This window comes from Narcine bancroftii, chromosome 8 (genome assembly GCF_036971445.1).
Source record: "Narcine bancroftii isolate sNarBan1 chromosome 8, sNarBan1.hap1, whole genome shotgun sequence".
In the NCBI taxonomy this organism is placed as follows: Eukaryota; Metazoa; Chordata; class Chondrichthyes; order Torpediniformes; family Narcinidae; genus Narcine; species Narcine bancroftii.
The window spans coordinates 82,908,707-82,927,963 of record NC_091476.1 but is presented as its reverse complement, the minus strand read 5'-3'; the positions used below and the strand labels follow the sequence as shown (position 1 = coordinate 82,927,963).

The 19,257-nt window shown below is 47.1% G+C and overlaps 1 protein-coding gene and 1 pseudogene across 5 annotated transcripts in view; one reads left to right on the top strand and one right to left on the bottom strand.

Moving 5' to 3' along the window:
• prdm10 (PR domain containing 10) overlaps positions 1-11,619 on the bottom strand; it is a 385,295-nt gene extending 373,676 nt beyond the window's left edge. For 2 of the 5 annotated variants that reach the window (XM_069894370.1, XM_069894369.1), the window contains exon 1: positions 11,488-11,619. The gene's annotated coding sequence lies outside the window, so the exon portion shown is untranslated. Of the gene's footprint in view, positions 1-1,020; positions 1,074-10,999; positions 11,105-11,487 lie in introns of those variants that run through there. The other 3 variants (XM_069894364.1, XM_069894367.1, XM_069894366.1) reach the window with 2 other exon arrangements.
• A 6,024-nt stretch (positions 11,620-17,643) lies between these two features.
• On the top strand, positions 17,644-18,942 carry LOC138742085 (obscurin-like; annotated as a pseudogene).
• The last annotated feature ends 315 nt before the right edge of the window (positions 18,943-19,257 follow it).

Sequence of the window (19,257 nt, the reverse complement as noted above, 5' to 3'; positions counted from 1 at the left end):
TCATCTCTCTCTTTCAGGAGGGGGGGTGGGGAGGTGTACCATCCTGGACACAAATCAACCTGAATGTGAGAGGCGAGCAAGTAGCAGAGAGCTTTATTTAAAAATGGGACGCTAAATTGCTAGCAGGAAAAAAGGCAGCCCTATATTAAAACAAAAAATCCTCATATGGAACAAAATTAACCAATATGTAGGAACCAAAGTGGGGTTGTCCCCAAAAACACCCCAAATCCAAATAGATTAATACCATTGATGGTGGGTAACAAGATCCTGGACACCTCGCATCGTAATGGAGTAAAGTGCGTAGAGGACTGTTACGAGCAGGAGCAGCTAATGTCATTTGAGCAATTTAGGAATAAGTATTACTTATCAAATAAGACACTTCACTGCTACCTTCAGTTTCTTTGTTTGCTGTTTTTTTGTTTTGTTTTTTTTTATAAACAGGCCAGATTATGTCCAACTATGGCCCCCAGGGTGCAGTGACATAGAGGCCATGATTAGAAAGGGGAGCACACAGAAGTTCATTTTGACAATGTATTTCTTGCTCCAAATGGAAGGCCCTAAACCAGACCTTAAATCACGGCAGAGGTGGGAGTTGGACTTGGGAATAATGATTGATGAACGGTGCTGGTCCAATCTGTGCCAGATCAGCATGACTGCAATACAGGCTGATTCAATATAATTTTCTCCACCAGCTGTACTTGACGCCACAAAAATTGAACAGATCTAAACTGAACTATCAGACCAATGTTTTAGATGTGGCATCGCGACAGGAATTTTTGTGCATGCAACCTGGACATGTGCCAAGGTGAGACCCTTTTGTGTGGAATTAGGCCAAGCCCTGTGGGAAAAAAAACAAATCATAGGTAAAGAATTCCCACAGGACCCAGAACTGTTCCTGTTGGGAAACATAATGGATGTCATGCTTACAATGAAACTGTCCAAATTTCAAATCCAATTTCTCATGATCGCATTGGCGGTGGCCAAGAAGGGCATAGTAGTTGCCTGAAGTCTGACTCCTACCTGAGTATTGAAAGCTGGAATACAAATGAGTGTGTTCCCCTGGAGAAAATTACCTACAACCCAAGGAAACAAAACAAGACCTTTTAGAAAGTCTGGCAACCCTACTTAAACTACATAGGGGCACAACTGTAGTGTGGACTGTCGTGCCTCGCCACCCTATTCTACCCTCCTTATACACCCAATTGGCAGGGGAGCAGAGGGAGTCCATCCCATTCTAACCAGGGAAAGCCATGGATAAAAGAAGGCAGCCAATGCGCTGACTGCTGGAGCAAGACAAACCCATAATCCTCCAAATACAAGCTTCATACCTTTGTTGTGTTTTGGTTATTGTGTGTAAGTGTAATTAGTGTGGTGTTAAGTGTTCAATGTTGGGGTTGGGCGGGTGGGGGGTGGGGGGGGGGGGGGAGGGGGAAGGGAAGCACTTAAATCTATGAAATTGTATGAAATTAACAAGTATGTAATGCAAATAATATAGATATTATTGACAATGATATTAATAATTGTTGGACTTTGAGTGGAAAAGCTATAAATAAAATATTCATAAAATATGGTTGCAAGTCACCTTTTTGAAAGAGATTTCCTCATTTAAGCACTTTCCCAATATCTTTTAATGTCTATCAAATAATCAAAGAATGATGACAGGACAAGGAGCCATTTGGTCTGAGATGCAAAATTAAACCAGAACACCTGGAAGGAACCCTGTCACAGGGGCAACTTGCAAATTTCACACAACACTAAAAGTCGGGATCAAAGCTGGATAACTCAAGCTCTACAACCTTCATCTTTTTTTCTTCTCTAATTCCCTCAGAAGGCCTCAATGGAACTGACCTCCACCACATTTGTACAGTGTATTCCATACTTTAACAACAGTTAAAAAAAATTCCTCTCATTACTCGTCTTTCATTACTGTGTCCCTCCAGCACTTGGAATAATTTACAGTCGCTAATTAACCTCCCAATCAGCATGTCCAGGATTAAGAAAGAAAACAATCAATGAAACTACAGAAGGACAGCACCAGAAGCTATAGTGTCAAAGTACTGCAGAATTAGCTGAAGATTACTGCATCTCAGGCACTATCCAAGAAAACCTTCCTGGGATTTAGGATTAACCTCCAATCACAATTTTCCTCTGTGAAGTACGATTCCAAGCAGTGGAATTCCTTGATTCCCATCGACTTTAGTTTCACCAGGAGTCGAGGATGTTGCACTATTAAAAACTTATGCCTTGATGGTCAGAGCAATGGCCTTTGTCTCCAGTACATATGGACCAAAATAAAGATCAAAAGGAGCCTGATGGGACACAAACTGGGCATGGGTGAGAAGGTGCTGCTTGACAGCCCTACAGATAACAGAATTAATCATTTTGCTGATAAATGAGAGCGAGTGCACTGATGAAGCAGTAATCAGCCAGACTAGATTTACCTGCTTCACATGAACCAGTCATAACAGGTAAAATTCCATTTCCACCGCCTACTACGTGATTCCATCACTGGACACATATTCCCTTCTCCTCCCCTCTCCACCTTCTGCAGGGACCGCTCCGTCCATGACTCCCTTGTACACTCCTCCCTTTCCACCAATCGTCCCTTTGGGACCTACCCGTGTGACCACAGGAAATGCTCCACTTGCACCTACATCTCCTGCCTTAACACCATTCAGAGTCCAAAACAGTCCAAGTGAAGCAACATTTCACATGAATTTGAAATGGTCATCTACTGCATCAGATACTCCTGCTGTGCTCTCCTCTATTTAAGACTGGACAAAGACTGGATGTGACTTTGTTGAGCACCTTGGCTCTGTCTGTCACAATCACATGGATCTCCCAGTGACCACCCATTTAAATTCCACATCCCTTTCCCTTGCCAAATGGTCTGTCCATGGTTTCAAGCACTGCCAGACTGACCACCTGTAAATTGGAGGAACACATCTTCTGACTGGGCACTCTCCAACCTGATGGCATTAATATCAACTTCTCTGGCTTTCATTAAACACCCCCTCTCACTTCTTATCCCAACTCTGTCTCTCCCTTCTGCACAAACTAAATTCTTAACTCATTCCTTATCGTATCCAATTAACACCCTTCTGTTGGTCTAGATTCCTCCCCCAGCCAGCATTGTCTGAATTCTGACAGATTTCTTGTTTCTGGCTTATTCTGTTTATTCCTTGAAGGGTTCAGGCCCAGAACATCAGCAATACATCTTTGTCTCATTTTGACACTGAAAAGGCTGGCTGAGTTCCTTAACTCACAGTGGCTGCAGACTTTCATGTTTCACTCAATATTGTGGTTGTGGTACTCAAAACCACTGGCTGGTGTCACAGCTGGTTTTGGAGCTGGGAGATCGTAGGATCTCAATGAGAGCCACTGCTCTTGTGCATTTGTCACAGAATGGATGAAATTATCAGAAGTTTTGGCAGATAGTTCATTCAGCACTTCAGGCAAAGTGGTTGTAAATGCCACTGCATAGTTTGACCACTCTCATGCCAGGTCCCACTATCACTCAGAATGAGAATGTTCTTGGGACTCTTTTGTCTGTTAATTACCTTACAAGTCCATGAAAAAGACGACTGGTACACAAGACAACCCCCAGAATTTCTATTTAATATGTAGGTTTTTGAGCTATACTCACTATAAAAGACTACCTCAAATCTGGCACTTATTGCCCCAATTACCAACCATCTCTCTAACCAATGAAGTGACACAGTCACAATATTTAAAAAATAGATTATCCAGTAAAGGTTTACATTTTATGAGCATATTTTAAAATAAACCACAAAAGACTCCTTTAAAGCCTCTATGGATTGTCACCTTGTTGTGATAGAGATAGAGAAGCTTGAGTGGTCCTGAGATCCAGAGAATGATGGTGTCCAGAGCTATGCTCCCAGTAAGGCTACCCAAGGCAGTAAGGTCAAGGGTGAGGTCCCTGACAAAGAATAATCCAACCAAGTCCTCAACAGTTGAATAGGTGGACTAAGTTACTTTGAACACAACAGCTGTGAAGATGGACGAAGGTTGCAACAAACCCATCAGCTCCAATCATCATGGTTTTCATGTTGTTGGAAATAATTGGTTGATTTGAGAAGTATCCTGTGTTTCGTGAAATGTAACATCAAGTACACAAACAAATACACGCACAGGCGTCTTCGCTCTGTGAAACAACAGATCAAAGGCCACCATCCGAGACTACAATGGGCAGCCAGAACGGAAAGCCTATACAGAGCCAACAACAGTCATACTGGGCAGATGGACCACCCCCTCCCCAACCAGGGAGCGCTGAGACTTTGTTGTTCGTCAGCTGTGGCAAATGGTGTATGCAGTTAGCTTTCCTTGCTGTGCTGTTATTTTAAGGTATGTTAGACAGGTTTGTCTGCAAAGAGTAGTTCATGGACAAGTTGCTCTTGTGTCTTGGTGTGAGCTTGCAGGTGCCTCAGATTGAAGAGGTTGCCATCCGTGCAGTACCAGATGTAAACAGCGTCTTTATTGTTGAGGTCTTTCATGGCTTGTTTCAGCATCATGCTGAAGAAGATTGAAAAGAGGGTTGGTGCGAGAACGCAGCCTTGCTTCACACCATTGTTAATGGAGAAGGGTTCAAAGAGCTCATTGCTGTATCTGATCCGACCTTGATGGTTTTCTTGCAGTTCGATAAGCATGTTGAGGAACTTTGGGGGGCATCCGAGGCACTCCAGTATTTGCCAAAGCCCTTTCCTACTCATGGTCTCAAAGGCTTTGGTGAGGTCAACAAAGGTGATGTAGAGTCCTTTGTTTTGTTCTCTGCACTTTTCTTGGATCTGTCTGAGGGCAAAGACCATGTCAGTAGTTCCTCTGTTTGCGCAAAAGCCGCACTGTGATTCTGGGAGAACATTTCCGGCGACACTAGGTATTATTCTATTTAGGAGAATCCTAGTGAAGATTTTGCCTGCAATGGAGAGCAGCGTAATTCACCTGTAGATAGAACAGTCTGATTTCTCGCCTTTGTTTTTGTACAGGGTGATGATGATGGCATTACGAAGGTCCTGAGGCAGCTTTCCTTGGTCCCAGCAGAGCTTGAAAAACTCATGCAGTTTGGCATGCAGAATTTTGCCGCCAGCCTTCCAGACCTCCGGGGGGGGGGGGGGGGGGGGGAATTCCATCCATAGCTGCTGCTTTGCCACTTTTCAGTTGTTCAATTGCTTTATATGTCTCTTCCCGGGTGAGGACCTCATCCAGCTCTAGCCTTAAGAGCTATTGAGGGAGCTGGATCTTGGACTGAGCGGTTGGCACTGAAAAGAGATTGGAAGTGTTCTGACCATCGGTTGAGGATGGAGATCTTGTCACTGAGGAGGACTTTACAGATGATGCCACTTTAGTTGCCTATTCAGAGCCAGCTCTTCAGCGCTTGACGTCCTGTTTTGCAGAAACTGCCAAAATGTTTGGCCTGGAAGTCAGCCTGAAGAAAACTGAGGTCCTCCATCAGCCAGCTCCCCACCATGACTACCAGCACCCCCACATCTCCATCAGGCACACAAAACTCAAAACAGTCAACCAGTTTACCTATCTCGGCTGCACCATTTCATCGGATGCAAGGATCGACAACGAAATAGACAACAGACTCGTCAAGGCAAATAGCGCCTTTGGAAGACTACACAAAAGAGTCTGGAAAAACAACCAACAGAAAAACCTCACAAAGATTAGTGTATACAGAGCCGTTGTCATACCCACACTCCTGTTCTGCTCCGAATCATGGGTCTTTTACCGGCATCACATACAGCTCCTAGAATGCTTCCACAAGAGTTGTCTCTGCTCCATCCTCAACATTGATTGGAGCGACTTCATCTCCAACATCGAAGTACTCGAGATGGCAGAGGACGACAGCATCGAATCCACGCTGCTGAAGATCCAACTGCGCTGGGTAGGTCACGTCTCCAGAATGGAGGACCATCGCCTTCCCAAGATCATGTTATATGGCGAGCTCTCCACTGTCCACCGAGACAGATGTGCACCAAAGAAGAGGTACAAGGACTGCTTAAAGAAATCTCTTGGTGCCTGCCACATTGACCACCGCCAGTGGGCTGATACCGCCTCAAACTGTGCATCTTGGCACCTCACAGTTCGGCGGGTAGCAACCTCCTTTGAAGAAGACCACAGAGCCCACCTCACCGACAAAAGACAAAGGAGGAAAAACTCAACACCCAACCCACCAATTTTCCCTTGCAACCGTGTCTGCCTGTCCCGCATCGTACTTGTCAGCCACAAACGAGCCTGCAGCTGACGTGGACATTACCCCTCCATAAATCTTCATCCGCGAAGCCAAGCCAAAGAAGAAAAAAGAGAGACAGGTTTGTAATACATTTTTATTATTTTAATATATTACTATTAATCCAGCTTCCCAAACACATTTCAGTAAAAATATTTAATGGTCGGACCGTAGGAGTTATGCAAGCATTTTGTGCCATTCTCCATCACCATGAGGGACTCTAAACCACAGGATATCAAGGTTCAGATTTTATGCTTGGCATACAAATTAATGCCTAATTTTGGAGTGATAATTTTTAAGGTTCAAATACTGTTTTATATACCAACAAATACATTATTTTATTGTCCACCAGCAGTCACAATTAAATGCAGTTAGACAACAGAACTTTGCTCTGGTCCACTGGTTGCAAAATTACATAGCTGTCTGTTGGCTGCTTTAATAAGCATGTTGTCCAAGGCGACAGCTTCACTCAGCTGCCTCCTGACCATTTTTAGATATGTCTGCAGCTGCTCCCGGCATCCATAATTGCAGTGTTTGTATATAGTCTTTGGTATAGATTGTTCACCGCTTCTCAGGGATGACTACATGCCAGATCAATCCCAACATTCCCAGCTTTCAGCACAATGTGTAAAGATGGGCTGTGGCTCCACAGGTCATTCTCCTATTGCCATGGACAGATGCACCTCCCACAGGTAGCTAAAAAAATCATGGTCAAATCTCCTGTTGGTTTCACTTGATATCCGCCATGCATCCCGTTTGGTGGCAAATTCCTTCAGGAATTCTCTCAGTGCTTTATCACTCAATAAAGACTTTGAAATCTTCAATATATTGTGTGAGTGGTACTTCACGTTTCTTCCAAGCCTTATTTAACATAAAGGAGCAGAGGAGTATAAAGCACAGAACAAGCCCATCTACAAAACAAGTACACGCTGACCACAAGAAACTACCTACATTACTTTAAACTGCTTGTCAACTGCCCCCAGATGCCAACACTCACCAACACACAAGGGACAAATTACACTGGACATTTAAGCTGCCAACCTGCACCAAGAAAGCAATAGATGACTAAAAGTCATACTTTTACTACAACTAAAAGAAAATTAAGACTTTTAGACAGATATAGACCAGAAAGGCCGAGAGAGATAAGAGTCAAAATCAGGCAATTGGGACAAGATCAGGTTGGCAACTTAATGGACCAGTCAAGCTGAAGGGCTTGTTTTCGTCCTGTACATGGGTCTTATGTATAATAGGGAGCTTCACAATCAAGTATGTGTTAGTATCAGAACACATGCTAAAAACACATTTTCTCAAGCTTTCAGAAATCAGATGGTTTGATTAAAAAAAAGTTAATAACAAGAAGCACTTCATTCTGTTTTTCAAAATATTTATTTGGACTTGGGTTTTCAGGCACAATTTCCAAACTGCTAGCTAATGTAAAACTTGGGAGGCATACTGAAATAGGAGGGTAGTATAGGAATATAGACAAGTCCTGGACACAAAAAACACTGGAGAAACTTAGCAAGTCAAGCAGCATTCACAGAAAGCACAATGTAATTGCCATTTCAGGCTTAAGCCCTTCTTCAGGAAAGAGACAAGCTGGTGACAAATGGCATTTGATGCTTTACAGCGCCAGCAATCGGGACTGGACCTGGGTTTAAATCCCATGCTGTTTGTAAGGAGTTTGTACTGTAAAGGATCAGCATTAATATTAATAGTTAGGTTAATGTTAAACTATATTTCATATAAAAATGTCTTAGTAAAGTGAGCTATAAAGTTTAAAATATCTCTGATGAGGAAATTGTGCACTGGATACAGGTCTATACACCAGTCACACTCTTTGGCTTGGCTTCGCGGACGAAGATTTATGGAGGGGGTAAAAAGTCCACGTCAGCTGCAGGCTCGTTTGTGGCTGACAAGTCCGATGCGGGACAGGCAGACACGGTTGCAGGGGAAAATTGGTTGGTTGGGGTTGGGTGTTGGGTTTTTCCTCCTTTGCCTTTTGTCAGTGAGGTGGGCTCTGCGGTCTTCTTCAAAGGAGGTTGCTGCCCGCCAAACTGTGAGGCGCCAAGATGCACGGTTTGAGGCGTTATCAGCCCATTGGCGGTGGTCAATGTGGCAGGCACCAAGAGATTTCTTTAGGCAGTCCTTGAACCTTTTCTTTGGTGCACCTCTGTCACGGTGGCCAGTGGAGAGCTCGCCATATAACATGATCTTGGGAAGTCACACTATATTTACAGAAAACCATCGTACTCAAGAGTTCATTCTTGGAGTTGGCGCACCTGGAAAGCAGAGCCATAATGGAACTGAAGTGTTCTTAATTGAAATTCAAGGACGACGTGTGGTTTTTAAAAGCGCTTTTTTGGGAGTATATGCAACATTCTGATGACATGTGCCAGACTTTCCAGAACCAAACCATTTTAGGCACTTGGACAGAGATGAGGTCAGAGGTTGTTATGGAGTGGTTTTGAAGAAAGGCAGGAGATTTTGCAGAAATGAAATTAAAACTGTGGTGGTTATGTCACAAGATGTCAGAGAACTAGATTTCGAAGACTGAAGAAATTATATCCTGGAAAGACAGGATTGGGGCAGTAATCTCTGGAAAGAGTGGGAGATTCTGTTCTATATTGTATCATCCTTATAACAGGAGATACACAACACAAGTAGTTTTTAAATAAGAAAGACCACTACCAACTGCTCTTGAGAGGCAGCCTCACATATCCAGAAAATGGTCACTCCTGTTTAATAACTCATCATGAAGATCACAGTTCTGCAACCCTAACAAGATGGGGAGAAAAGACTTGTGAAGTATCTCTCTGAAAGGCAGCACATCAAGAGACTCGAGTTTAAAGAGAATGAAGATATAATTTTAAAAGATCCAAGTTCAACAAGAAGTTTGAAACTGGACTTGAAATTTGACTTGTCAAACTCTAGTTTAAAACTGAAATAGTTTTGGACTTTAACACACACACTTACATTTGCACATAGTGGGGTTACATTTAAAGTTTAGAGATAACTAAGAAAGAAAAGTATATTATTAAATTTAATAAAATTATTTTGAATTTAACCATTGTCTGGTGAATTTTCCATTGCTGTTTTTTTGTTAGTACTAATAAGGTTTATTAGTACATAACAGTACATTCTCCCTGTATCTGCATGGGTTTTAGCCAGGGGTTCTAGTTTCATCCCCCTTCAAAAACATACTGAGGTGCAGGTTAATGGGGTGTAAATTAGGCAGCATTAACTCGGGGCTGAATTGGCCTGTTACAGCTCTGTATGTCTAATTTTTTTTTAAATGAACTGACATTCTGATGAGAAGAACAAGGCAATATAAAGCTATTAAGACTAAAAGGTATAAAGGGTAAACTCACATCATTCACTGAAATTGGCATTGAAAAAGTGGTTTAGAAATAGGGGGATATAATGCAAAAGCAGGGAAGGATCAACTTTGATCAAACATTGCTTCAGCAGGTAATTTATGTGACCAGTTAGAAAAGCTGGTATTATTCTCCAGTGAGGGGACCTGTCAGTTCTTATTGCTAGTTAATAAGAGGACAAGAAATGAACAACTGCCAAAAGAACTAAAAGCAACACTAATTTCTTTTAAAAAAAGAAACAAAATTGCTGGAATGTACTTGTAAAGGAGCCAGATTAAATTGTAGAATCCAAAAGAGGGAGTTGGATATGCACCTGAAAGGAAAGTCTGCAGGGTTTTAGAAAGAGGATGGGACAGTGAAAAGATTTGGAGAGCCCTTAAACATAGTAAATGCAGAGGTTCAACAGCTTATCACACAGTAATCAGTCAATGGTTCTCCAAATGAACATACCCTCAAATTAACAAACACAGACTGAAACAAGATTTTAATAAAGTCAGCATTTCTAAAGCCTGAAACTTGCCAGAGTGCATTTATTTATTCATCTTCCTCCAAATGCCCCTCCTTTCCAACAACAGCAGCTTCAGATCATTGTTCAACATCCCCCTGGTCATTCCTCCTCCAATCTCAAAAGCATGATCACATGTACAAAGTACCTTACTCCAACATTCTTCTCCATCTCCCACACAGCACTAAGTTCCTGCTGTCACTATCACTCCTGCTTCACCAACATCCCTAAACGCACAGTACAGATTCCCCCTTCCACTCACCAGCCAATCAAATCCACAATCCATACCCCTATTACCAGCCCCCAGAAACAGACCAACCTGTATATCAAGCTCCCCCAATGATCCATATTCACAACCCACACCATTCACAAAACCCCCAGTCCACAGGCTTCCCAACATCCTCTTTCACAGAAACACCCCATTCCCAAATTACTGGCCCACACCCCATTCTCAAGACAAACTCCATAAACACCCCCAATTCACAGGGCCATCCCCCCCAGCAGCCCCATCGATACCCCCCCGGCTGCCCCCCGCCCCCCCTGCCGCCGCCCACCCCCCGCCGCCGCCCACCCCCCGCCCCCCCCGCCGCCGCCCACCCCCCGCCCCCCCCGCCGCCGCCCACCCCCCGCCCCCCCCGCCGCCGCCCACCCCCCGCCCCCCCCGCCGCCGCCCACCCCCCGCCCCCCCAGTAGCCGCACACCCCGTGCCCCCAGTAGCCGCACACGCCGTACCCCGTGCCCCGTGCCCCCAGTAGCCGCACACCCCGTGCCCCCAGTAGTCGCACACCCCCACCCCGTGCCCCCAGTAGTCGCACACCCCCCCCCCCCAGGACCCAGCCCCCACGGGTCGGTCAAGGAGGAATCATCCACCCCGAGCCGCGGCCGGGGTCTCGGCGACAGCCGTCTGCTGCAGAGAGGCGTCACCAGTGGCTGGGCGGACTGCGGAGCGCCGCGCCGGAGCCCGGCGGGCCAAAGGCCGGGGAGGGGGGGGGGCGGGGTGGGGGTGAGACCGGGCGCCGACTCCCCCCGCAGTGACCCGGACGTGCAGTGTTCCAGCCCAGCCGGACCGTACCACCGGCGCGGAGCGGCGGGGCCGCGGCCCAGCCCGGGGCAGCGGAGGCACCTGCGGCGGACAGACAGCGATGCCGCGCCGAGTCTGCGGTCCGGCCGCCATCCAGGCCCACGAGCCGCGGCGGGGAGCAGCGCAGCCGTCGCCATCCCGGCTTCCCGGGCCGAGCGGGGACGGACCACAGCATCCGCCGCCATTTTGGGAGCAACTAAAAGCAGACGAGGTCGGGATGCTGGGGTGAAGGAGCGGCGCTGGGGGACAGCGGCCCGGAACCCGCGTCGGCACTCACCGTCCTCGCTGCCCGCCTGCAGCGCACACACACGACCCACCACACCAGGAAACGCTCGCTTCACCAGGTAAATAGCGCTCGGTGCTCACCTCGGCACAGAGAATGGAGCAGCGCCGCCCGCATTAGCATAACACAGCCCGCCCACCGCCAGCTGCCATTGGCTGCGGTCCGCGCGGGCACGGAGCGCGCCATTGGGGAGGGGGGGGGGGAGAGCGGGAGGGGGGGGGGGAGAGCGGGAGGGGGGGGGGGGAGAGCGGGAGGGGGGGGGGGGAGAGCGGGAGGGGGGGGGGGAGAGCGGGAGGGGGGGGGGGAGAGCGGGAGGGGGGGGGGGAGAGCGGGAGGGGGGGGGGGAGAGCGGGAGGGGGGGGGGGAGAGCGGGAGGGGGGGGGGGGAGAGCGGGAGGGGGGGGGGGAGAGCGGGAGGGGGGGGTGGTGGAGGAGGGAGAAGAGCGGGAAGAGGGAGAGCGGGGGAGAAGGGGGATGACAGGGAGATGACAGGGAGATGAGAGGGAAGGGGGGACAGGGAGATGAGAGGGACGGGGGAGGACAGGGAGATGAGAGGGAAGGGGAGGACAGGGAGATGAGAGGGAAGGGGAGGACAGGGAGATGAGAGGGAAGGGGGACGACAGGGAGATGAGAGGGAAGGGGGAGGACAGGGAGATGAGAGGGAAGGGGGAGGACAGGGAGATGAGAGGGAAGGGGGGGACAGGGAGATGAGAGGGAAGGGGGGGGACAGGGAGATGAGAGGGAAGGGGGGACAGGGAGATGAGAGGGAAGGGGAGGACAGGGAGATGAGAGGGAAGGGGGAGGACAGGGAGATGAGAGGGAAGGGGGAGGACAGGGAGATGAGAGGGAAGGGGGAGGACAGGGAGATGAGAGGGAAGGGGGGGGACAGGGAGATGAGAGGGAAGGGGGGGGACAGGGAGATGAGAGGGAAGGGGGGGACAGGGAGATGAGAGGGAAGGGGGGGACAGGGAGATGAGAGGGAAGGGGGAGGACAGGGAGATGAGAGGGAAGGGGAGGACAGGGAGATGAGAGGGAAGGGGGGACAGGGAGATGAGAGGGAAGGGGGGGACAGGGAGATGAGAGGGAAGGGGGAGGACTCGGAGATGAGGGGGAAGGGGGAGGGAGAGGGGGAGGAAGGGGAGAGGGAAACGCGGAAGAGTGAGGATGGGGAAGGGGAGAGGGAGAAGGGAGCCGCAGAAGAGGGAGGAAGGAGACGTTGGGGGGGAGAGGGAGGAGGGAGATGTAGCACTGCCTCATTTTACACAGTGCATCAAGGATTCTATTGATAACTATGGGTAAAAGGAAGGTTGTTGAAACCAGCGTTGTTTCAGGCTTAGAGGTTGCTGGATTTTTTGTGATCTCCCAGGCATATACACTCAGAAGAGTGAATATGAGTGTTTCCTGTGCACAAAGGAAACATCCCATATCAAACTGGTCTCATCTGAGGAATGTTCACACACCTAAAATTGGCTCTGAAATAGAGTTGCTGATTGGCTCAGCTGTACCAAAGACTCTGGAACCACTAGATGTAATATGGAGTGTGGGAGGCAAATCTTATGCTGACAAAACTATGCTTGGTTGGATGATCAATGGACCATTTGGAAGAAAATTTGATAAAAGCTCAGGAGCAGTCAGTGGTGAGTGTCAACAGGATATCAGTTGTGAAAATTGATGAGCTGTTGGAACAGCAGATCCGGAGTGACTTTCCTGAGTGCATCAGTGACAACCAAGAACCTTCATGAGAAGACAAGAAGATCTTGGATTTAGTCTCAAAATCCGTCAAGCTAGAATGTGAATTTGGCAACAGGAGTGAAAAATGATCAACCCATTGAAATGAGCAGCAAGAATGAGATAATGTCGAATGGGATGAAACACTATCTGATTATTCACAATTGCAGCGCTGAGGATGAAGAGAGGTACACCTGTATAGTGACCTCAGATACAAAAACTTCTGCTGAAATCACTTTGGATGGTACAAGTATTCCTGTTCTAGACCAAGACTGGAAAACTCTACAGGACCCTGACAAAGCTACATTTGAACAAATAGATGGAAAAGAAGTCCCTCCCAAACTAAGCTTTCCACTTGAGGCAGCTCAGGAAGGTGATTTGCATCTTCTGTTGGAAGCCTTGGTAAAGAAATGAAGAATGAGCCAAGAGCCAACTCTTGATTCGATCTGTGAAGTACCAAAAGAAGATGACAAAGCTCTGAAATGACAAATGCAGCAAGAATCAGAGATTGAAGATTTATCTACAGATGACATGTCAAGACTATGTGATTCAAGTTCTGATGAAGAGCCAAGATCTGGTACCACATCCCTTGTTTATTATCTGAAACCACATCCCTTGTTTATTATCTGAAAGCAGCAGAACATTCAACAATGTTACAATGGCTGGAAAAGTACAAACTATTTCTACAAACAAGTCTTTAAACACTGGGAGTCTACAAGCACTGAACTGAAGAAATTACAAGATGTACCTACCTTGGAAAAAGACCCATCTCTTGCTGAAGCTGCTACAAAAATCTGGGCTGCATTTAAAGGGTATAAAACCAGAAAAGAACTGAAACAGTAAGGCACACCTATGGAGAAGTTTTTAAATCTCAGACAACAAATCGAGGCCAAACTGTCCATCTTGAGTGTTGTGGCCCTGAGTAAATCTGAAGTCAAAATTTGATAGCTCAAGGATGAAGAAAAGGTTGTTGATTGAAGACATTATTACATTGATAATTTCAGTGATGGAACTTGCTCTTTAATTATCACAGGTGTGAAAGTAAATGACTCCGAACGTCCACTTGCGAAGCTTCTAACATTTGGCACAACTACTCACAGCGGAAGAGTGACAGTTACAAGTGATGCAAAGGAAACCATTCGGAAACTCAAACGAGGCATTAGTATAAACTTCAGCATTGACAGTGAACCTGAGTTCTTTGGGAAGTGAAGTTGATGATGCTTTCTACAGAGCAGGGAAACAACTTCACAGACTTTTGCATTCAAAACTATCTTTTGAAATTTCTGACATGGAGGAAGAAGTTTTCATTAGTGCTGATGAAGGAGATGAAGAAGTTTACCATGAAGATGAAAATTACATTTATGTGAAGTTTGATACCTTGACTGAGGCAGAAATTGTGGCAACCAGATTTAAAGAAATCCTTACTGGCCAGGGAATTCCTGTTCAAATTTATATTTGCCAAGATAATACTAAGGTTGAGATATGGATTAAGAAAGTTTCACATCCCCTTTTCTTTGGCTTGGCTTCGCGGTTGAAGATTTATGGAGGGGTAAAGTCCACATCAGCTGCAGGCTCATTTGTGGCTGATAAGTCCGATGCAGGACAGGCAGACACGGTTGCAAGGGAAAATTGGTTGGTTGGGGTTGGGTGTTGGGTTTTTCCTCCTTTGTCTTTTGTCAGTGAGGTGGGCTCTGCGGTCTTCTTCAAAGGAGGTTGCTGCCCTCCGAACTGTGAGGCGCCAAGATGCACGGTTGGTGGCGATATCAGCCCACTGGCGGTGGTCAATGTGGCAAGCACCAAGAGATTTCTTTAGGCAGACCTTGTACCTCTTCTTTGGTGCACCTCTGTCACGGTGGCCAGTGGAGAGCTCGCCATATAACACGATCTTGGGAAGGCGATGGTCCTCCATTCTGGAGACGTGACCTACCCAGCACAGTTGGATCTTCAGCAGCGTGGATTCGATGCTGTCGTCCTCTGCCATCTCGAGTACTTCGATGTTGGAGATGAAGTCGCTCCAATCAATGTTGAGGATGGAGCAGAGACAACTCTTGTGGAAGCATTCTAGGAGCTGTATGTGATGCCGGTAAAAGACCCATGATTCGGAGCAGAACAGGAGTGTGGGTATGACAACGGCTCTGTATACACTAATCTTTGTGAGGTTTTTCTGTTGGTTGTTTTTCCAGACTCTTTTGTGTAGTCTTCCAAAGGCGCTATTTGCCTTGACGAGTCTGTTGTCTATTTCGTTGTCGATCCTTGCATCCGATGAAATGGTGCAGCCGAGATAGGTAAACTGGTTGACTGTTTTGAGTTTTGTGTGCCCGATGGAGATGTGGGGGGGCTGGTAGTCATGGTGGGGAGCTGGCTGATGGAGGACCTCCGTTTTCTTCAGGCTGACTTCCAGGCCAAACATTTTGGCAGTTTCCACAAAACAGGACGTCATGCGCTGAAGAGCTGGCTCTGAATGGGCAACTAAAGCGGTATCGTCTGCAAAGAGTAGATCACAGACAAGTTGCTCTTGTGTCTTGGTGTGAGCTTGCAGGCACTTCAGATTGAAGAGACTGCCATCCGTGCGGTACCAGATGTAAACAGCGTCTTCATTGTTGAGGTCTTTCATGGCTTGTTTCAGCATCATGCTGAAGAAGATTGAAAAGAGGGTTGGTGCGAGAACGCAGCCTTGCTTCACGCCATTGTTAATGGAGAAGGCTTCAGAGAGCTCATTGCTGTATCTGACCCGACCTTATTGGTTTTCGTGCAGTTTGATAACCGCGTTGAGGAACTTTGGGGGGCATCTGAGGCACTCTAGTATTTGCCAAAGCCTTTTCCTGCTCACGGTGTCGAAGGCTTTGGTGAGGTCAACAAAGGTGATGTAGAGTTCTTTGTTTTGTTCTCTGCACTTTTCTTGGAGCTGTCTGAGGGCAAAGACCATGTCAGTAGTTCCTCTGTTTGCGTGAAAGCTGCACTGTGATTCTAGGAGAACATTTTCGGCGACACTAGGTATTATTCTATTTAGGAGAATCCTAGCGAAGATTTTGCCTGCAATGGAGAGCAGCATGATTCCCCTGTAGTTTGAGCAGTCTGATTTCTCGCCTTTGTTTTTGTACAGGGTGATGATGATGGCATTACGAAGGTCCTGAGGCAACTTTCCTTGGTCCCAGCAGAGCTTGTAAAACTCATGCAGTTTGGCATGCAGAGTTTTGCCGCCAGCCCTCCAGAGCTCTGGGGGGATTCCATCCATACCTGCTGCTTTGCCACTTTTCAGTTGTTCATTTGCCTTATATGTCTCTTCCCGGGTGAGGATCTCATCCAGCTCTAGCCTTAAGGGCTGTTGAGGGAGCTGGAGCAGGGCGGATTCGTGGACTGAGCGGTTGGCACTGAAAAGAGATTGGAAGTGTTCTGACCATCGGTTGAGGATGGAGATCTTGTCGCTGAGGAGGACTTTGCCATCTGAGCTGCGCAGCGTGCTTTGGACTTGGGGTGAGTGGCCTTACACAGCCTTTAGAGCCTCGTAAAAACCCCTGAAGTCGCCAATGTCCGCGCTGAGCTGGGTTCGTTTGGCGAGACTAGTCCACCACTCATTTTGGTTCTCCCGGAGTTTGCGCTGAAGATGGCTGCATGCGCGACGGAAGGCTCGTTTCTTCTCTGGCCAGGACGGCTTTGCAAGGTGAGCCTGGTGGGCAGCTCGCTTCTTTGCCAGCAGCTCCTGGATTTCCTGGTTGTTTTCATCGAACCAGTCCTTATTTTTCCTGGAGGAGAAGCCCAGTACCTCTTCAGTATGGTAGTCTTCAGCTGATGCCAGAGGGTTTCAGGGGATGAGTCCGTGAGGCGGATTGCATCCTCGAGCTTTGCTTTGAGGTTTGCCTGGAAGTTTCCTCTCACTTCGTCTGACTGCAGGTTTCCAACATTGAACCTCTTTCTGGAGGCTTTACTGTTCAAGGACTTTGGCTTGAAGTGAAGGTTGAGCTTGCAGCGAACCAGCCGGTGATCAGTGTGGCATTCCGCGCTGGGCATGACCCTGGTGTGGAGCACATCTCGTTTGTCTCTTTCTCGCACCAGGACCTAATCCAGGAGGTGCCAGTGTTTGGATCGAGGATGCATCCAGGTAGTCTTCAGGCTGTCCCTCTGCTGAAAAAGGGTGTTTGTAATGACAAGCCGCTGTTCTGCGCAGAGCTCCAACAGGAGACGCCCGTTGTCGTTGCACTTGCCGACACCATGCTTGCCCAGGATTCCTGGCCAGGTTTCTGAGTCTTTGCCGACTCGAGCATTGAATTCTCCAAGGATGACAACCTTGTCGGCTGTAGAGGTGCGTTGAATGAGGTTGCGCAGATCAGTGTAGAACTTGTCCTTTTCTGCTGGTTCTGCCTGGAGGGTTGGAGCATAGACACTGATGAGGGTGATGCGACGCTTGTTTTGAAGGGGGAGTCGCATGGACATGATTGAATGTGTATCCACATTGTATCTGAGCTTCACGTGTATCCACTTTGTGGCATTCTCTACATTGGAGAGATTGGTCACAGACTGGAACATCGCTTTACCCAGCACTTATGCAACAACAGCCTCCCAGGTGCCAACCATTTCAATTCTCACATGTCTGTCCATGGCCTCATGTACTATCCCACCCAGACCACTTGCAGATTGGAGGAACAACACCCTCCAGCCAGATGGTATTAACATTTACTTCTCTGCTTTCCACTAAACCTGCTCACCCTTTCTTTCCCCTCCCCCTTTCCTGACTTTCCAGTTCTCCCCTTACCCATCCAGCCATCCCTCCTCCCCTGATCTCTGTTGTTCCCTCCCTCACTTCTCCTCCTATCATCTCCTGCCTTTGCCAACCCCCCCCCCCCCCCCCCCCCCGCCAACCTTTTGTTCGGACACCTGCAAGGATTCTCTCAGACCTTGATGAAGGGCTCAAGCCCAAAATGTCAGTGATGTATTTTTACCTTTGCAACATAAAGGACACTTTGACCTGCTGAGCTTCTCCAGCATTTTGTGTTTTTACTTCAACCACAGTGTCCACCGATTTTCGTGATTTACTTTTGTTTAAGAAGACAATCCTGTAGTTTTGATTGCATGGTAACTGGATATCCACAACTAGTAGTTGAATGGTTTAAGGATGGAAGACTATTGAAAAGAATGACCACTATATGACCAATGAAAATCAAGATGGGTAACATCTGTAATTCTAAGCGATATGGGAGTATATAATGTGTGGTGGAATCAACAAAGGTTGAACTAAAAGTTGATGTTATTAGCTCAGACTATGATACAGTAGAAGCTACTGAGACATTCTCTTATGTCAGCATCCAAGCTTCTCTCACACATGAGCAAAATTTGGAGGGTGAGGAATCACAGGCTGAAGAACAAATGCCTCAAATAGTAGAAGAGCTACATGACACATTTGTTAATGTTGGAGCACCAATTGTAAAATTACAAATTAAACCAATACCCCAATACCTTGTGTTTATTGGTTTAAAAATGGAACACCTTTGCGTGCCACAGATGAAATTCTGCTGATTGATGATAAAGGAGATCGCTCACTAGAAATTCTCAACGTTACAAAAGAAACTGGTGGTGAATATATCGGGCTCAGCCTACACATCTGCTATTGTGCATATTCAAAGCCCAGATAAAGAGATTTGTGAGCATGAAGAAAAATCAACAGGAAAATCAGAGAAGCTGGTTCCACCAAGGTTTCTGGAGCACTTTGCACGAGAAGACATCATACTCATCATGTATGATTCAACACTTCAAAACTCCTGACTAGCTGGGTTGGGGCTGTTCTGGACAAGGTGGTGGGGGGGGGGGGGGGGGGGAAGACAATTGACTTGTGCGCCATGTTCAGATCAAGACCAGAGCCAGCTTTCTGAACAAACCCATCAGCAGGGTCTGCCTTCTACAGAAGACAGAGGAGCTTTGAGAAGTCCAAAACACTTTATTTTGTTTTTTGAACCTTTCCCCTTGCCCACTACACTAACTGTAGATTTTGCTGGGAAAAGATTGTGAGAAGGGAGTAGAGGGCAGGAGGAAGGGTGTGGGAGAG